We start from the raw sequence: 17,501 nt of genomic DNA, 5'->3' as shown, positions 1-17,501 counted from the left end.
GATCTTGGGTCTTGACTTCTTGAGCCACTAGAGAGAGCAATTCTCATCCGATTTAGCTGGAATTTTGCATGAGGTGTTTTGTTACGACTTTCAACAATTGTTATAAGTATGGTGCAAATCGGTACATAACCTGATATAACTGCCATATAAACGGATCCGGGATCTTGACTTCTTGAGCCTTTAGAGGGCGCAATTCTCATCCAATTTGGCTAAAATTTTGTACAACGGCTTCTTCCATGACTTTCAACATACGTGTTCAATATGGTCTGAATCGATCTGTAGCTTGATACAGCTCCCATATAAACCGATCTCCCGATTTTGCTTTTTAAGCCTCTACAAGGCGCAATTCTTATCCAAATGAACTGAAATATAACACAATGACTTCTACAATGTTTAGCATTCAATTGTTTGTCTAAAGACGATTGTTTGCATGTAAGATTCAGCCCGGCCGCATTCTCAATACAAATAACAAATTTAATAAAAACAAAGGTTTGATTGGAAAACGTTTGATTTGTTTAATCAGATAAAAGCATTTTGTCAATCAACAAGGTGACACAGTTCAAATAGGAAGGGTTTTATCTCTTCCTTGATTGATTTAGGAACGAATTTAATTCCCTTGGCGATTTGGCATTTTCAGTGGTTCATCTGTTTAAGCCGATGCATCATTTAACCTTGTGACAATTATCTACAGACTAATCGATCTTTAAAAGCATTTACACCAATAAGAAAAGGAAACATGCTTCTCTTCTGCATCAAATCGATTTTCGAATCTCTTGAGCAATTACAATATGGATGGGCACATTTCCTGGCATTCGCCCATATGCTTCTCAAGTATCCACTAAAGTGGCCATGTATTTGTATGGAACCCTCGGGATATTGTCCTCCACCATCAAAGAGCTTCGAGTAGTGGGTTCATGTATCAATTCTTCACTGTGCCAAAAATAATGCCTGTCCTTCAATATGCATGGTGGAATTGCAAACACTTGAGTTACGCCAAACGCACCATGAACTTCGTATGTACGGCGGCAAATGGGAACAGTACAAAGTTCCATCAAGTCAATATCAATTTATCACGCACACTCCCACACAAACACACACTGACACTTGCACTCACGGAAAATCGAGATCTTGAAGCAGGAAAATGAATTGTTTACAATTTTCGTTATCCCTTTCAATAAAACAAAGGAAAAACTCAACAAAAGTGCGTGAATTAAAACAGATGTCATCTGCCTTGGGTCAATGATCCTTGTGTATTGGGGAGTTGGCCTTTGAGTTGTAGGGCAAGCAAACTCTTACCATCAATTGCAAAAATAAAATGTTTTGTATGGATATCAACAAGAAGAGGAAATAAATAGTATTACTTCATTTGACTACTATGTTTGTTAAAGGGCCAACATTGTTGTAATGTTAACCGATAACCCAGCAAACCATATGAGCAAAACTATATGCTTATGAGAAACCGTAAACGACCGATAAGATACAAGAAATGATCTATGAATTCCGAAGGCCTATTCAGATGGGCAAAATATCGCTGGTTGTATTAGTGATAGCAACACAGTGGGCCGCTGATTTAAAATATTTGGAAATTTGGTAGATTTTGTGAAGGATTTTTTTAAGAATATTGTAGACGGGAAAATGCTTTGAGGGGAAAGGTACGTAAGTTTTTTGCAGCCGCGGGGAAGACATGCCAATACACGAACAGATTTTTATGGAAAATTCTTAGCCCTTCTTATTAAGGAATTTTATTGTGAATGTAATAAAGATAAATTCTTCTTTCGCCCGGGACATTTCGCCTTTAGGAGGTAATTTGTTGAGGTTACGAGACTTCGTCACATGGTAATAAGAATTACCAGGTTTCAAAAACAAGACTTATAGTGGAAATTCTTGGAAATTTGAACTCAGACAGATTTGCGCCCTGAAGATATGGAAGCTATATCACGTTAAGGAACGATTTAGACCTGGCCGAATCTTGGGAACCCACCAACACGCATAGTGGTTAAAGCTTACACAAGATGAACTCAGGTGAAGGGCATGGTTGTAAAGGGTGATTTTTTTGAGGTTAGGATTTTCATGCATTAGTATTTGACAGATCACGTGGGATTTCAGACATGGTGTCAAAGAGAAAGATGCTCAGTATGCTTTGACATTTCATCATGAATAGACTTACTAACGAGCAACGCTTGCAAATCATTGAATTTTATTACCAAAATCAGTGTTCGGTTCGAAATGTGTTCAAATTTTGACAAATTTTGTTCAGCGATGAGGCTCATTTCTGGTTGAATGGCTACGTAAATAAGCAAAATTGCCGCATTTGGAGTGAAGAGCAACCAGAAGCCGTTCAAGAACTGCCCATGCATCCCGAAAAATGCACTGTTTGGTGTGGTTTGTACGCTGGTGGAATCATTGGACCGTATTTTTTCAAAGATGCTGTTGGACGCAACGTTACGGTGAATGAACACATTTCGAACCGAACACTGATTTTGGTAATAAAATTCAATGATTTGCAAGCGTTGCTCGTTAGTTAGTCTATTCATGATGAAATGTCAAAGCATACTGAGCATCTTTCTCTTTGACACCATGTCTGAAATCCCACGTGATCTGTCAAATACTAATGCATGAAAATCCTAACCTCAAAAAAATCACCCTTTACTTGCTTATAGACCGGATTAAAAGGTTGTAGAGCTATGTGGACCATGCATGGCACGATTGTTGGAAGTCTTAACAGAACACTCTGCAAATAATTTCAGCCAAACAAAAAAAGGGGTTCAAGATGTCAAATCGGGAGCTCGGTTTTTATGAGGGCTATATCAGACTAAGGAAGCCACAGTAGCGCAGAGGTTAGCATGTCCGCCTTTAATGCTGAACGCCTAGGTTCGAATCGTAACGAGACAATCAGAAAAAATTTTCAGAGGTGGTTTTCCCCTCCCAATGCTGGCAATATTTGTGAGGTACGTTGCCATGTAAAACTTCTTTTCAGAGAGGTGTCGCACTGCGGCACACCGTTCGAACTCGGCTATAAAAAAGGAAGTCGCTTATCATTGAGCTTAAACTTGAATCGGATTGCACTCATTGATATGTGAGAAATTTGCCCCTGTTCCTTAGTGGAATGTTCATGGGCAAAATTCGCATTTGCAAGATATCAAATCGGGAGCTCGGTTTTTTTTTATACCCACCACCGAAAGTTGGGGGTATATTCATTTTGTCATTCCGTTTGCAACACATTGAAATATCTATTTCCGACCCTATAAAACATATATATTCTTGATCAGCGTAGAAATCTAAGACGACCTAGCCATGTCCGTCCGTCTGTCTGCTGAAATCACGCTACAGTCTTTAAAAATAGAGATATTGAGCTGAAACTTTGCACATACTTTTTTTTGCCCATAAGCAGGTTAAGTACGAAGATGGGCTTTATCGGACTATATCTTGTTATAGTCCCCATATAGACCGATCCGCCGATTTTGGATCTTAGGGCCATAAAAGCCACATTTATTGTTCGATTTCGCTGAAATTTGGGATAGTGAGTTGCGTTAGGCCCTTTTACATCTTTCAATTTGGCCCAGATCGGTCCAGTTTTGGATATAGCTGCCATATGGACCGATCTCTCGATTTAAGGTTTTGGGCCCATAAGACAAGCATTTATTGTCCGATGTCGCCCAAATTTGAGACAGTGAGTTGTGTTAGGCCCTTCGACATCCTTCTTCATTTTGGTCTAGATCGGTCCAGATTTGAATATAGAGAGATAGACCGATCTCTTGATTTTAAGTCTTGGCCCCATAAATGGCGGATCTATTGTCCGATGTCGCCCAAATTTGAGACAGTGGTCTAGATCAGTCCAGATTTGAATATAGAGAGATAGACCGATCTCTTGATTTTAAGTCTTGGCCCCATAAATGGCGGATTTATTGTCCGATATCGCTGAAATTTGAGACAGTGAGTTGTGTTAGGCCCTTCGACATCCCTCTTCAAATTGGCTTAAACCGGTCCAGATTTAGATATAGCTGCAATTTGGACCCGTCCGCCGATTTAGAGTCCAAGGCCCATAAAAGCCACTTTTACTATGCGATTTTGCTGAAATTTGAGACAATGGGTTGCGTTAGGCCCTTTTATATATCTTTCAGCAATTTGGCCCAGATCGGTCCAGATTTGGATATAGCTGCCATATGGACCGATCTCTCGATTTAAAGTTTTGGGCCCTTTATTTGGGCGCATTTATTTTTCGATGTCGCCCAAATTCGGGACAGTTAGTTGTGATAGGCCCTTCGACATTCTTCTTCAATTTGGTCTGGATCGGTCCAGATTTGTAATTAGAAAGATAGACCGATCTCTCGATGTAAGGTTTTGGGCCCAAAAAAGGCGCATTAATTGTCCGATGTCGCCGAAATTCGTGACAGTGAGTTGTGTTAGGCCCTTCTACATCCTTCTTCAATTTGGTCTAGATCATTTGGGCAAAATCTGTTGCGGCCAGCTCTACGCGTTCGACGGGCGCATGAGGACGGACGGACATGCCAGATCGAATTAAAATCACAAGACGATTAAGAATATATCTACTTTATGTGGTAGCAGATTGATATTTCGTGGTGTTACAAACGGAATGTATAGAATGGTATACCCCCATGAATATTTGTTTGGGTATAAAAACGAAGGATCGCTTTATTATCAGAGTTTGTACGCTTTTAGACCAAACATGTCTCAGATATTTTGGAATCATAAAAGAACCAAATATACAAAATTTTAGCAATATAGGTAAAAACATTGAGCCTTCCAAAAGCTTAGCAATCGGGAAATCGGGATGATATTGGGGCTACATCAGATTATGGAGCGATTCTGTCCATACTAGGTACAGTTGTTAATGGTCATTATCGTGCAAAATCTCAGCCGAGGTTTAAGATCAATATTTGGAGGCTTACAAGTGAAACAATGACATAAGTACCTCAACCCCATCCTTTGGTTGAGGTTATACAAATCTGAAACCTGTATATGCTTCTCAAGGACGGCAATGGTCCGTACCTATCAAAGGATATCTTGTGTGTATAATAACAAGTGTCTCTGCACGTCCACATACAAATGTTCCTCGTAGAAATGTAGGCTCATATCGCGTTCCCTGTGGAAACCATCCCATCTCGTTGATAAATCTGAGAGAAACGAAAGATCTCAGAGATACGATTATAAGAACACCCATATCGGAGAAAAACCACTTCCTGCGGACATTAAGACAGCTTCTAAAACAATCATTACGCGGCATTTCGATCGGATAGCTCTATAGAATGAATATGAATCTATAGCAGCTATATCTGATTATGGTCCGATTTCCACCGTATTCATGCTATGTTATGGTCTAAACCAACTCATTGTACCTTATTCATAAGTTATAAAAATTCCACTCTTATGAGCCTAAGAACTTAAATCGGGTGTATGTTTATCACAGCTATATCTATTTGGTTGCCCAAAAAGTAATTGCGGATTTTTCATATAGTCGTCGTTGACAAATTTTTTCACAGCTTGTGACTCTGTAATTGCATTCTTTCTTCTGTCAGTTATTTAGAAAAAAAGTATATTTGATTAAAGTTCATTCTAAGTTTTATTAAAAATGCATTTACTTTCTTTTAAAAAATCCGCAATTACTTTTTGGGCAACCCAATACAATAAATATAGAGCGATTTGAACTAAATTGTCACAGACTACTGTGTCAAATTTCAGCGAAATACGAGTAATAAACGTGTTTTTATTGACCGAAGAACATAAATCGGGAGATCGGTATATACGGCAACTATATCCAATTATAGTCAAATCTTGACTATACTAGGGACGAATGACGAAGGGCCTTACAGAACTCATTGTTCTAAATTTCAGCGAATTCTGTTAATAAATTCAACTTTTAAGGACTTAAAACCTTAAATCGTGAGATCAGGATATATGACATCTATATCCAAATCTGGACCGATCTGGCCCGTGTTGAACAGGGATATCGAGGAGCCTAACACAACTCGCTATACCAAATTTCTGCAAAATCTGATAAAAATTCCGCCTTTTATCGGCCCAAGACCGTAAATCGAGAGATCGGTCTGTATGGCAGCTATATCCAAATCTGGACCGATCTGAACAAGGATGCCGAGACGCCCAACACAACTTTATGTCCCAAAATTCAGCGAAATGGGATAATAAATGTGGCTTTAATGGACCTAAAACCTGAAATCTTAAATCGTCAGATCAGTATATAAGGGGGCCATATCAAGATATAGTCCGATTTAGCCCATCGATCTTAACCTGCCTTTAGACAAAAAAAAAATCTGTTCAAAGTTTTAACTATCTCCATTTTTAAAGCCTGTACCGTGATTTCAACAGGCAGACGATCAAGAATATATATACTCTTTAGGTTTGGAAATGGATATTTCGAAGTATTGCAAATAGAATGACAAAATGAATATACCCTCATCCTTCGGTGGTAGGTATAAAAATTCTTCACCTGTATTGTTTATATCGATGATCCCCCATAAGCAGTGATGTAGGTTGGCGTCTCCTCCAATTTCATGAAAGTGCCCCTTGAACTCCCGTAGCGCAGAGGGTAGCATGTCCGTCTATGACGCTGAACGCCTGGGTTCGAATCCTAGCGAGACCATATAGAACTGCCCTCCAAAGAGATGTCGCACTGCGGCACTCCGTTCGGACTCGGCTATAAAAAGTAGGTCCCTTATCATTGAGCTTAAAACTTAAATCGGACTGCACTCATTGATATGTGAGAAGTTTGTCCCTGTTCCTTAGTGGAATGTTTGAGCTCCCTTGAGCTCCCACCAATCCTTAGGCCCAAACCAAGTCCAGCCGACGGTTGTCTTCATCATATGGTAAGTACATGAATACTGATCTCGAGTCTCTATTATTCGTACCGGCAACGTATTCAGGCTTTGGTAGACTGTATTTGAAGTGCTAAGGAATAAAGGAAGGAGGAGTTTTGTATCAGCCTTTCCTTTTGACAGGATTGCCCACATCCCCTAATTGTGGGACTCTAAGATTGATTTCCAACATGTCGACGATATGTAGTTAGAATTGATAGACTTGGGCCTCAGTGATACTCATGGCGCAACTATTCGTACCGGCTAAAACCAGTAATGGTTTACACTGCCGTTAAGTCGTCATTGCTGTAATAAGAAATAAGGGAAAAGCTTAGATCCCCTCAGCTTCCTATTACTGCTTCTGTCGGGTAGTAATGAGTTTAAGATTGCCTAATCTAAGTGCACGAACTTTGTCACCTCGTAACCACGGTTCCTTGAAGAAGGCCAGTATCATCTCTTGCCAAAATTCTGAATGATTTATCGCTGGTTGCCTCCTCTTGCATTCTTACATAATATAACAGAAACTCCTTGCGAGGGTGACAAGGATTCTGAGCCGACTCTAGTCCAAAAATGTTTGTTATTTCCGTTATCACCATGAACGTCCTCTCACAATCGTCCAACCCTTCCATGGAAACCTTTTATTATTCACCTTCTGCACAGAAAGTATGACTTTATACTTTAGTGCAGGAAGATGGTATCCACACCTGCAGCATCTTCCATAGGGGGAGTTTATTGGTTGGAGACTATCATATTGCCAGGCTAAGGATTATCAAGGCCACTAATGAAGATAGATAATAAGTTGAATGCCTTCTCGTTACAGCAACCATTGACTTTAACGTTCTTCTCCTATAAAGCGCCATCAAATTCCGTAAAAGAGTCGTTCCCACATTTTCCGCTGTCTGGAGATAAATTTCGGAGAAACCTCCTCTCAACCACCCTCCATCTCTCAGTGGATAGCCAGTTTTAATTCAGACGCTGATGACAAGCCAAGTAATTTTTTACCCTAACGCGCATCACCCACTGGACCACCAGTATTGATTGAACTTAGTGAGGAATTCGCTTTTCTTATTACTGCTAATGGATTAGGGGCAGGTTCTATAATAGTCCTTGCTCTTGCAATTGTGTCTCTATTTGGACCCTAGATCTGGGCGCACGCATGTTGGTATTCGTTCTAGTGATCTGTCGTTCCTCATGTGATCGTTTTTAAAACGAAGATAAAACTTGAATTTGAACCTTTCTCTTAAACGTTTGCTGGGTTATTCTCTCTATAGCTCTTGCCTGTGTGTGAAGGCTAACAAGTGTTGTTTCAATTTTCGCATCACTCTCGCACTCTCTAAGTGGGTGGTAAGGTGATACTTGGCCGTTGGACATCTCAATGTTATTGAGTCAATGCAAAAATTGAATGGCGCTGATGAGTAGTTCTGTGTAAGTGGAGTTATTGTTGTTGCTGTTGATGAAATCCTAGTCGAAAGCGATGCAAAAGATTTCAGGGGGTGTGTGATATGTCTTGACATTCTGTGATGTATTGATGATGCTTTTACCGCTTCAGCTGCAGATGCCACTGGTTGGTTCGTATCCACCTACTACTGTCCAATACCAATTCAAACCATCTTATTTGAAATATAAGTACGGGGTGGGAGAAGTAAGTGTGCAGTTTATAGCCAATATAGCGATGCTCTTGCTTTGGTCATTGCAATTGTTTTTCCAGTAACGGAAGAGAACAGCTAAATTTTTTTTGAGCTGGTACCAAAATCGTTGATATTGAATTTTGTACCAATTTGGTACTTTTTCTATCTATTTGTTAAAAACAATGATGGACACACTTATGCTTTTGAAAATACCAAACTGTGTTTGTGTAGGTATCATCATCAAACATCAACTAAATAAAATAACTTTAAACTAAACGCAGCCAAACGAAGCCACCATGTTTTTGTACCCACCACCGAAGAATAGGGGTATAATCCTTTTTGTCATTCTGTTTGCATCCAAATACCCATTTCCGACCCCATAGAGTATATATATTCTTGATCGTCGTAAAACCCTAAGACGATCTTGCCATGTCCGTTCGTCTGTCTGCTGAAATCACGCTACAGTCCTTTAAGAACAGAGATGTTGAGCTGAAACTTTGCAAAGGCCTTTTCTATGCATCATCAGGTTAAATTGGAAATGGGCTACATCGGACTATATCTTGATATATCCCCCTATAACCGATCCGCCGTTTTAGGGTCTAAGACCCATATAAGCCACATTTATAAGCCAATTTTGCTGAAATTTGGGACAGTGAGTTGCGTTAAGCCTTTCGACATCCTTTATCAATTTGGTCCAGATCGGTCCAGAGTTTCATATATCTGCCATATCGACGGATATCTCGAGTTAAGGTCTTGGGCCCCTAAAAGGCGGATCTATTGCCCGATTTTGCCAAAATTTAGGACAGTGAGTTGTGTTAAGCCCTTCGACATCTTTATCCAGATCGGTCCAGATTTGAATATATCTGCCATATTGACTGATCTCTCAATTTAAGGTTTCGGGCCTATAACAGGCGCATTTATGGTCCGATGTCGCCGAAATTTGGGAAAGTGTGTTGTGCTAAGCCCTTCGACATTCTTCTTCAATTTGGCCCAAATCGGTCCAGATTTGGATATAACTGTCATATAGACCGATTTCTCGATTTAAGGTTTTGGGGCTATAAAAAGCGCATTTATTATCTGATGTCGTCGAAATTTGGGATAGTGAGTTGTACTAGGCTCTTCGGCATTTTTCTGAAACTTGGCCCAAATCGGTCAAGATTTGGATATAGCTGCCATTAGACCGACATCTCGATTTGAGGTTTCAGACCCATTAAAGGCGCATTTATTGTCCGATGTCGCTGAAATTTGGGACAGTGAGTTGCGAGACCCCTCGACTTCCTTCACCAATTTGGCCTAGATCGGTCCAGATTTTGATATACCTGCCATATAGACCGGTTTCTCGATTCAAGGTTTTTGGCCCATAAAAGGCGCATTTATTGTCCGATGTCGCCAAAATTTGAGGCAGTGAGTTGCGTTAAGCCCTTCGATATTCTTCTTCATTTTGGATCAGATCGATCCAGATTTGGATATAGCTGCCATATAGACCGATCTCTCGATTTAAGATTTTGGACCCATTAAAGGCGCATTTATTTTCCGATGTCGCCGAAATTTGGGACACTGAGTTGTGTTAAGCCCTTCGGCATTCTTCCTCAATTTGGATCAGATCGATCTAGATTTGGATATAGCTGCCATATAGATCGATCTCTCGATTTAAGGTTTTGGGGCCATAAAAGGCGCATTTAATATCCGATGTCGCCGAAATTGGGAACAGTAAGTTCCGTTAAGCCCCTCGACATCTTTCTAGTATTTGGTGTAGATTGGTCTTGATTTGGATATAGCTGCCATATAGACTGATCTCTCGATTTAAAGTTTTGGGGCCATAAAAGGCGCATTTAATATCCGATGTCGCCGAAATTTGGGACAGTGAGTTGCATTAGGCTCTTCGACATTTGTCTGAAACTTGGCCCAACTCGGTCCAGATTTGAATATAGCTGCCATATGTACCGATCCGCCGATTTAAGATCTTGGGCCCATAAAGGGCGCATTATTGTCCGATTTCACCGAAATTTGAGGCAGTAAGTTGGGTTGGGCTCTTCAACATTTTTCTGCAATTTGGCCCAGATCGGTTCAGATGGATATAGCTGCCATACAGACCGATCTCACGATTTAAAGTCTTCGCCCCATAAAAGGCGCATTTATAATCCGATTTTGCTGAAATTTTACACAGTAATTTATGTTAGGTTTTTCGAAATCCGTGTCGTTAATTGATCAGACCAGTCTATATTTGGATAATGCTACCAAAGAGACCAATATTTTGCTCCACAAAATTGAACAATGAGTTGTACCTTTAAGATCACTCGATATCTGTGCTGAATTTGGTCCAAATCTGACCATGTTTCGATATAGCTGCTATGGTGGCATAAATTATGCATTTTCACAGGATTATGACGAAAGATGGTTTCCATATATACCCGAGGTGATGGGTATCAAAAGTTGGGCCAGGCCGAACTTAACGCCTTTTTACTTGTCATTTCAATAAACCGGTTTGCAAACTAAATCTTTCTTTTTTAGTACGTTTTGTTAAATAGACCATCCCTGACCATCCCTGACCATTCCTCATTGCACTACTTTAAGGGTGTAGGATAAGGCATAGCTGAACCTTTACAAGCACATCTGTGTCCTGCTGACTGACTAAATGCCAGCCGACTGCCTGCCCATCTTAAATAAATGGTCGACTGACTGGTGATTTGTTCGCTGAATTCTAGGTTGACTGGTGTGGGCATATGGGGGTTAAGTGTTTATCGCTTGTTTTTGTATGAGCTCAGGTGCATTTATTTATTGCCTCTTTTATATATATTTGTAATTGAGTGTTTTTCCTGCGTTCAGTGCGTTCTGCACTCTGTGAGTGTGTTGGAATTTTTATTTTAATAGGGCCCCATTGAGCTGGTGTTGATGTTGTTGCATTGCAAAATGGTTTCGTGAGTTTGTTTGAGTGTACGAGTATGTCACTTAGGCGAGTATGTGCTCATATACATTTGCCACTGTTGCGTTTTCCGATACGCAAAAACAAAACAAAATTGGAAATCCCAAAGAAAAACACACAACAGTAACATTATCGTCAACGTCATCATCCACAACATTTGCAGCAGAAACATCAGCACCATCAGAAAATCAACATGAAAGAAGAATTTTCACCTTCGCACTATGGGGCAAATGGCCAAAAGTTAATTTTTATCTACTTCAAATCAGTTGGGATTGTAAATTGGTCAAATCCGACAATGTTTAAAAATATTATGGTCAATCCGATTCTCTAATGTGTTTCAGTAATACTATATTAATGGCTTAAAGCTCTGGAGGGTACAATTCTTTAACAAATGCAAATTTTGCCCAAATTTTGCACTAAGGAACAGGGGCAAACTTCTTACATATCTATGAGTGCAGTTCGATTCAAGTTTTAAGCTCATTGATAAGGGGCCTCCTTTTTATAGCCGAGTCCGAATGGCGTGCCACAGTGCGACACCTCTTTGGAGAGAAGTTTTTCTTGGCATAGTACCTCACAAATGTTGCCAGCATTATGAGGGGAAAACCTTCGCTGAAATTTTTTTTCCGATGGTCTCGCCAGGATTCGAACCCAGGCGTTCAGCGTTATAGGCGGACATGTCAACCTCTGCGCCTCCTGTTAGCAATTTTTTTAGCAGTTTGAAGGAAATTTGGCATATTGCGATTTTCTATGTTTTTCAACATCAATTCATAGCATACTTTGAGTGATCGCTAGTTAAAAGAGGGACGCACATCCAACATGTTGCCATCAACCCCAGACCTATTGGAATTAAAGAGGCTGCTTCTAATCGAACCTTGTTTAACCTGACAAATTGTAATCATGTAAAAAGGCGTTAAGTTCGGCCAGGCCGAACTTTGGATACCCACCACCTCGGGTATATACGAAAATCACTTTTCGTCATTATCCGGTGAAAAATGCATAAGGTATGCCCCTTAGCAGCTTTATCGAAATATGGTCCAATTTGGACCAAATTACGGACTTTGAGTGGTCTAATAAGTACAAGCCATTGGTCAATTTTATAGAACAAAATATTGGTCTTTCTGGTAGCCATAACCAAATACAGACCAATACGACACGGATATCGAAAATCCTTATACATGTCACTGAGTCAAATTTCAGGTAAATCGGATTATAAATGCGCCAAAACCTTAAATCGAGATATCGATCTACATGGCAGCTATATCCAAATCTGGACCGATTTTGGTCAAATTGCAGAAAAAAGTCGAAGAGCCTAACACAACGCACTGTCCCAAATTTCGGCGAAATCGGACAATAAATGCGCCTTTTATGGGCTCAAAACCTCAAATCGAGAAATCGGTCTATGTGGCAGCTATATCCAAATCTGAACCGATCTGGGCCAAATTGGAGAAAGACGTTGAAGGGTCTAAGCAACTCACTGTCTCAAATTTCAGCGATATCGGACAATAAATGCGACTTATATGGCCCCAAAACCTAAAACCGAGAGATCGGTCCATATGGCAGCTATATCCAAATCTGAACCGATCTAGGCCAAATTGGCTTAGGATGTTGTTTCAGGTTAAACAGCCTAACACAACTCACTGTCCCAAATTTCAACTAAATCGGGTAATAAATGTGACTTTTATTGGCCTATGGCCCTAAATCGAAGGATCGGTCTATATGGCAGCTATATCCAAATCTGAACCGATCTTGGCCAAAGTGACGAATGATGCCGAAGGGCCTAAGACAACTGACTGTCCTAAATTTCAGCAAAATCGGATAATAAATGTGGCTTTTATGGGCCTAAGACCCTAAATCGGCGGATCGGTCTATATGGGGGCTATATCAAGATATAGTCCGATATGGCCCATCTTCGAACTTAACCTGCTTATGGGCAAAAAAAGCATCTGCGCAAAGTTTGACGCCTATACCCTCTATCAATGCAAACTGGTCCATATATTTTACGAAGAATCTTTCTCTCAAACACTCCAAGCATTGACTCGTCTGCTTTCACAAGTACCCATGCCTCGGAACCATATAACAACACGGGTAGTATCAGTATAGAGTGAACTTCGTCAGTCGACGAAGCAGTATTTCTGCTTACTTAAGCCAAAGTAGGATCTGTTTGCAATATTATTATTCTCCTTATTTCAAACTGGTGTCATTCGTTTATGTTACGTCGGTGGCGAGGTAGATAATGTTGCTGACTATCTCAAAGTAGTTGTTTCAAACTTTCTCCATTTTGTTTACCTACTCGGTTGTATAAGGCCTTTTCGGAGTTTATACCATCCATTTCGTTAACCTCCGTTTACTGCCAGACCCATTTTCACTGATTCAATTTCGATTCTTTCAAAGGCTGCAGTTACTATTTCCGAAAGGGCCCAATTATCTCATTAACTTTTGGTTTTAATATTTCACACAGTACGCTCGAGAGTATCATGTACGCGAAGGGGAGGAGACTTGTTTCTCTGTAGTTGTCTCCTTTGTTGTGCTTTGTCTCCTTTCTTGTGTACGCGACATAGTATGCTGAGGTTCCAATCATCGGGTGTGTGTTGTTCAAGACAGATTGCGCAGATAAGCTGATGCATACTCCTTATCACAGTGTCGCCTCCGGTCTTAAAAAGTTCAGCGGGTTATCTATCGGCTCCTGCTTCCTTGTGGTTCTTTAGTCGGGTCCCTGCTTCATGGACCTCATTCTGACTAGGAGGTAAATATTCTATACCATCATAAATGATTGGTTCTACAGTATCCTCTACGCCGCCTACTTAGGACACTAGCAGTTGGGTAAAATGTTATTTCCATATCCTCAGTTATCAGTTACCAGGCTTCCTTCTTTGTCTCTGCAGGAGGATGTGCCTGTACCAAAGCCATCGGCTTAATGTTTAATTTTTTGGTAGGATTTCCGGAGTTCATTCTGACTCCTGTACATCACAATTCGATCACCCTCACGTTTTTCCATTTTCTTCTTCTTTCTGCGGAATGGACGTTTTTCTTCTCTCCTTTTATCCCGATACCTCCCCTTCATCAGGCTCGTTCCCACTAAAGACTACACGTCTAGATTGTAGAACCTCACCGCAGTCAGCCCAAAAGGCTGCGGTCACCTGGAGTGCATCCCATGCCTAGAAGAACAAGGGCGAATAATAGTAAGACGGATCCAAGAACTATTACTAGGGACTGTGTGTTGATGGCATAAGTGGAGTGGGATGGTCAATGGACTGTCATCAGTATACACCGATGTTCTTGCGGAATTTCCTGGGTCTCCTCCGGATTGTGACGATGCAGACTGGTATCGGGGCCGATACAGACTAATTGCCTTCGGGGATCAATGCTCAATTGAAATGTATCCTTGTGGGCTAAAAAAGATTGGTGAGATTTGGCCAAGTGCTGCACTAGATTTAGTCAAGAAGGAAGATATTCCTTCTCGACCAATGGCGCATGCTTGGATATCAAGGATTCCCTCAGATCCTGAAGCGATACTTGGAAGACTAAGGGAAAGTAATCCCAATCTTTCAACCACCGACTGGAAGATTGGTAGATTGGATGAGACTAATGGTGACCGGAGACATGTAGTATTCGTACTAAAATCCGGCTGTCTCGCAGACCTCAATAAGTCTGAAGGGGCTTCTATCCTATGGACTCAACAAGTTGAAACTTAAGGTCTATAAAAGCGGTGGGATTGGGGAATCAGGAGATGACTCAGCAATTGTTGCTGAACACTTGCCTGAAGAACTATCGACCATGTCGCTAAAGTCTGGCGGAGTACAGGATTCTGAAAATCCTCCTGCCACAATCGAGACTGGAGGGGAAAGCATCTAAACGGGACCCGACAAACCCTGTGTGGGTGAGTCATCCGGTGCGACTGGGCTCAAGGTTTGCGCTAGCGGGGAAGGACGGAACTCAAAAAGTACTTCGACCCCAGCAGCTAATGAAGCATCAATGTAGGAATCGTCCAGGCAGCAAGTGTCTAGTCTCCTGAGGAAGAGTGGTTCTCGCCTGCCTCTGGATGCGTACGGAAGCTCATTATGAATGCCTTCCATCTTTCACAACGCGATCAATTTTGTTTCTCATGTTTTGATCAGTTGACAGCCATGTGGCTTTGTGGAATTTTTTTATGTTGAAAACTGGTGCTGCTAATTACCATGTTTTTTGTCGAGGCGAAATATATTAGTCTTAACTCATTATGGGACGTTATATCGCGGATGCTAAATTTCTGTCTATCTTTCGACTATCGGATGTCTTCCTCCCATATTTTCGCATTAAAATCACCCAGAACTATTCTCTCTCTCTCTCTCTCTCTCTCTTCGTATTTTCTCTCTAGGCGCCCGTAGAAAATATCCTTGGTCTACACGTCCTTGTCTTCCGTCGGGGCATGGGCACAAATAAGGCTGGTGTTGAAAAATTTGGCTATTATGCGGATTGTGCGGAGTAAAGCTGAAGAAAAGGTGCTTCAATCTCCGACCAATCACAAATCCGCACTCAAATCCATGCCTCGTGTCAAGGCAGCTAAAGTATTGTTAGTCACCGTTTGGTGTTGTCTTGACGTCATTGCCGGTCCACCGCACTTCCTGTAAAGCGGTAATATCTGCCTTGTACTTCTCCAATACACCCACCAATGCGTATACTGTACGTTCTACAAAGAGTCCGGTCATTCCAGGTGCAGATCCCCAAATCATGGTCCTTTTTATTTGTTTGCGTATTCGTCAACGTTAGGGTAGTCGTTTCTTACTATTCTTTTGTGTCTCAGAGAAATACTTATAATTTTCCCGGGGTTACTGGCCCAGCGGTCCAACAGCATGGGTTTTGTAAGATCGCACATGTATCCTCTTTTTCGCTTGCCGCTTGCTCTAAAATCCGACGCCTCCAGCCGCCCCTAACCAGGAAACAGACGCTGATGTTGGCCATTGGTTATTTCAAGGCGCCAATCAATCCAGTGGCAACACCGCCTGACTCCTCACTGCGACTCTCTTCTCGAAATCGCTGACTGCAGCTACTCTGCATAGAAACGAAGCTTTCCACTATCCGCAACCTGTGGACGCGCCCGGTAGCTTTCAGCTAAGCTTTACGATATTTTCTTGACTTCTTGATGGAATCCATTTAAACCCTATAAGGAATTCTGCTCTGCTGTATGTTTCGAAGTAACTTTGTGCCATCTTACAAGGATCTTAAGCTAATGTGGTTGTCATCAGTGCGCTGGGATGATGGGTTCACACTGAGCATCAGACCCGCTTTAACGTGAGGGAAAATTATGGTAGCTGGAGGGATACTTTGTATCCGTAGGCAAGGCAAGGCTTTTGGTCATGTAGGTAAAAATCACGTGACCAGTTACGGTTACGAAAGCGGTACCACTGACGACAAGATTTGATGTTTATCTCGGTCATGGGTGACAACGCACTGTAAGATCTCGTCCAGCTATTATTCACTGCCACCACCTATGTTAATCACTCACGAAGGCAGATTCACAGGCAGCAAGGCACTAACTTTCATTCGGAAGGCGGTTTCACGGGCGGCAAGGCAATGTGATGTCATTTCACCGTGTTCACTGTGGGGTCACAGACACGAAGGAGCTAACAGACACTGTCGAAAGTCACAGTGCTAGTTTACTTGAAGATACCGAGACTGGAGGGACGGTGTTGGTGCTATCAAAATAGGCGAAGTTTTTTGGGCTGGTTTAGGCTATCAAGGTGAACTGGTGTTTGAATAGGAATTCTAGAGTAGGAGAGGCTTTCGCAGGTAGGCAACATCGAAAGAGCAGTCGCGGCTTTAAAGGCTCTTTTGCCGATTAAAATTGGAATATGTTCGTCGGATTTAGTCCGATATTGGAATAATGTGGTCATTTGTAGATCGATGCCTACGTAATTTGGGACAATGGATTGTTACTCTTAAGTTTACTGGTAAATTTCATTAAAATCGGTTCAGATTTTGAAATATCTCCCGTAAATATGTTTTGCTCGATTTACACTTCTAGAACTTTTGTAACCCATCTTCTCAAAATTTGGCACAATATTTTCTTCTATGACATCCACTGTATGTATCGGTTCAGATTCAGACATATATCTGGTATATACGTTCCTTAAATTTTGAGTA

Source organism: Stomoxys calcitrans, chromosome 3, assembly GCF_963082655.1.
Source record: "Stomoxys calcitrans chromosome 3, idStoCalc2.1, whole genome shotgun sequence".
NCBI lineage: Eukaryota > Metazoa > Arthropoda > Insecta > Diptera > Muscidae > Stomoxys > Stomoxys calcitrans.
This window is presented reverse-complemented; position numbering follows the sequence as displayed.